General features: G+C 39.7%; 1 long non-coding RNA gene across 2 annotated transcripts; it reads right to left on the bottom strand.

The window, feature by feature from the left end:
* Window positions 1-735: 735 nt before the first annotated feature.
* Window positions 736-2,207, bottom strand: LOC121574364. 2 transcript variants are annotated; one of them, XR_006002177.2, is made up of 3 exons: window positions 2,061-2,199; window positions 1,817-1,900; window positions 736-1,695 (listed from the first exon to the last, which is right to left on the bottom strand). It is a non-coding gene; the product is annotated as an uncharacterized LOC121574364 (long non-coding RNA). The 2 variants fall into 2 exon arrangements; XR_006002176.1 differs by having other exon boundaries at window positions 736-1,900; window positions 2,061-2,207.
* Between the last annotated feature and the right edge of the window lie 1,648 nt (window positions 2,208-3,855).

The raw sequence follows: 3,855 nt of genomic DNA, 5'->3' as shown, positions 1-3,855 counted from the left end.
TAAAAACCTGCTTTTGTTTTGTCTTTGTGGGGTATTGTGTGTAGATTGATGAGGGGAAAAAAACAATTTAATCAATTTTAGAATAAGTCTGTAACCTAACAAAATGTGGAAAAAGTCAAGGCGTCTGAATATTTTCCAAAGGCACTGTCTCTAACTCAATTACCTTGTACCCTTGCACATCGACTCGGTACTGGTACCCCATGTATATAGTCAAGTTATCGTTACTCATTGTGTATTTATTATTACTTTTATTATTACATGTTATTTTTTTATATTATTTCTCTAATTTCTTTCTCTCTGCATTGTTGGGAATGGCCCGTAAGTAAGCATTACACTGTTAGTCTACACCTGTTGTTTATGAAGTGTGTGATTTGAAATAATATTTATAAAACATTCAAATTTGGTTGAGCCTGTCTGGGGTGACAGATGAGCAGGGTTTTCACTGTTCCATTGTTTCCATTGCACAAGTCGTGGCCATAGTATGGAAATTCTGAACGTTTTCTCTCTCTTTTAGACTTTTACTTTACTTTTAGTATATCTTTACCTGACTGATGGAAGACTCCCATGGAGGCCAGCCATCTGGGTTGAATTAGTCTCATCTCAGAGGAAATCACAATTGGAAATACAAAGTTACTGTATGGAAATACATACAGTATAGTCATGCTGGGTGGTTTTGGTACCATGTCGGTAAATTACAATGATATTCAGTGTTACTGATGACACATGACACTGATGGGTGATGGCTCCATATTTATTGACCGCCATTGCTATGAAGTATGTGAGTCACACACTGCTATCTAATCACAAGATAGCACAGACATCCGCTCTTACTCAAGCTCATGTGGCTTTGTGAGCACAGGAAAGCATGTGGGACTGACAGATAAAGGGTGGTATTTTATAGAAGTATCCAAAGGCAGGTTATTGAACATAATAATAGGCCTTGTAAAAGCACAGAGTGCAAGATAAATAAGTGATATATCTGCTCTATATCTCCCTTAATTAATTAAAAGCAATGTTTAGACTCTGCTTCATATTAGCACAAACTCTCCTTTAATTTCCTCTGTGATAACTGATATGTGCTGAGCATTATAGAGCCACCACTCACCGTTCCTGTGCATCACACAGTGATTACTTTACATTGGTAGTAGTGGGTCAGTCACCCTTACACATAATGCAGGCCTGCATAAAGTGCTTAGAAACCTGTTGAAAAGTTATCTATAGAAATGCAATCATTATTCAATTTCTATTCATTCCTATTCATCTATACACATCGTCTATAAATATACTAGGGACCTCAATTTTATATAACCCACTACTTATGCAATATTTAATACAGAGACAAACACACACATTTGTTACACAGTGTACCAAGTTCCATCATACAAACTTACACCAAATGCATGAGAAATTAGTGACAGTGCGTGATCAAATGTACACTATCGCTCGTAGTAGATAAAGACAATTTCTTTCACATAATCAAAATGTGTTGCCTCTGAGAAAGTCTTAACAGTGAAAGTCACTTGGAGGTCAATGAAGTGATCTTCTTTGAAGTCAATTGATGGGAGATGCTCAGCAGACAAGTGACCCCTCACTTGGGGTATTTGACAAACTGACACCCTGTCATACTGAGTGTCCAACTCAGCTTGTCAAATACACTAAGTGGGGGGCCTGCTCTCACAGTTGCTGACGATGAGCCTGTAGTATGAAAAGAAGACACATTTGTGTAATTTTTAAACATTAATGTATTCGCTGTCCAAACATTTAACTCCAGGCTCTTTTTTGTCTTGATGTACTTTTTTGTTTTGGTGTACTTAACTGTACTTTAGTGAAACCAGTGGACTATCCTGGACCAGCCCATTTTCAACTGTTTGTTTAGGGTAGATAACAGTTCTGTTGATATCTTCATAAAACCACAAATCAAATAGAAACAATGACCAAAGACCCATTACATTCAGAAAAAGCAATACATTATACTGTATAATATATTGCAAAGTTGTACAGATTTGTTATGTCAATTTAATGAATTATAAATTAAACCATGAAACAATATAATGTTATACCTGAATGATTTGACCTCTAGTTGAAATGGTGGATGTTTAGTGTATGCCCCAATGATTCCTTAGTCGAGTTCTCTCCTTTGACCAAACGGCGACAAAGACACTGATGATACTGTGCATCTGACAACACGCCTGATCATTAATAAGCCTTAACATCACAAAGAGGAAGCTAAAATGAGGAAGATAACTGCAAGGCTAGTTAGCAGGAAATATCTGGAACCAAAGTGACAACATGTCATGGTTGTGAAATGCTTCAGATGGCAGTTTGAAATTGAGCCACTTTGTCAATACAGTTTCAGAGATCCATGCACATGAAATACAATGTGGAAAAGGAATTACCTCTTGATGAAAGTAAAAGAACATTATATCTTATTTGCGTTCTCCTGTGTTGGCTGTTCAGTCCAGAGCTATTGTGACAAACGATTTATTACTTACAGTGCATTCGGAAAGTATTCAGACCCCACATTTTGTTACATTACAGCCTTATTCTCAAATGGATTGAATACATTTTCTACACACAATACCCCATAATGACAAAGTGAAAACAGGAACACCTTATTTACGTAAGTATTCAGACCCTTTGCTATGAGACTCGAAATTGAGCTGAAATTTCCATCCCCAACTATAACATTTTCCGTCTAGATAGAACTGCCAAAGGGGGTGGAGTTGCAATCTACTGTAGAGATAGCCTGCAGAGCTCAATCATACTATCCAGGTCTGTGCCCAAACAGTTTGAGCTTCTACTTCTAAAAATCCACCTTTCCAGAAATAAGTCTCTCACTGTTGCCGCTTGCTACAGACCCCCCTCAGCCCCCAGCTGTGCCCTGGACACCATATGTGAATTGATTGCCCCCCATTTATCCTCTGAGTTTGTACTGCTTGGTGACCTAAATTGGGATATGCTTAATACCCCAGCCATCCTACAATCCAAGCTAGATGCCCTCAACCTCACGCAAATTATCAACGAACCTACCAGGTACAACCCTAAATCCTTAAACATGGGTACCCTCATAGATATCATCCTGACTAACATACCCTCTAAATACACCTCAGCTGTCTTCAACCAGGATCTCAGCGATCACTGCCTTATTGCCTGCGTCCGTAACGGGTCCGCGGTCAAACGACCACCCCTCATCACTGTCAAACGCTCCCTAAAACACTTTAGCGAGGAGGCCTTCCTAATTGACCTGGCCCAGGTATCCTGGATGGATATAGATCTCATTCCGTCAGTAGAAGATGCCTGGTTGTTCCTTAAAAGTAATTTCCTCTCAATCGTAAATAAACATTCCCCATTCAAAAAATACAGAACTAAGAACCGATATAGCCCCTGGTTCTCCTCAGACTTGACTGCCCTTGACCAGCACAAAAACATCCTGTGGCGAACAGCATTAGCATCAAATAGCCCCCGCGATATGCAACTTTTCAGGGAAGTTAGGAACCAATATACACAAGCAGTCAGGAAAGCAAAGGCTAACTTTTTCAAACAGAAATGTGCATCCTGTAGCACTAACTCCAAAAAGTTTTGGGACACTGTAAAGTCCATGGAGAATAAGAGCACTTCCTCCCAGCTGCCCACTGCACTGAGGCTAGGAAACACTATCACCACCGATAAATCTACAATAATCGAGAATTTCAACAAGCATTTTGCTACAGCTGGCCATGCTTTCCATCTGGCTACCACTAACCCGGCCACCAACTCTGCACCCTCTGCTGCAACTTGCCCATGCCCCCCCCGCTTCTCCTTCACACAAATTCAGACAGCTGATGTTTTGAAAGCGCTGCAAAATCTGGACCCCTA

This window comes from Coregonus clupeaformis, chromosome 9 (assembly GCF_020615455.1).
Source record: "Coregonus clupeaformis isolate EN_2021a chromosome 9, ASM2061545v1, whole genome shotgun sequence".
NCBI classification, from domain to species: domain Eukaryota; kingdom Metazoa; phylum Chordata; class Actinopteri; order Salmoniformes; family Salmonidae; genus Coregonus; species Coregonus clupeaformis.
Note: the sequence above shows the minus strand (reverse complement) of the source record. Positions and strands in the feature narration are given on the sequence as shown.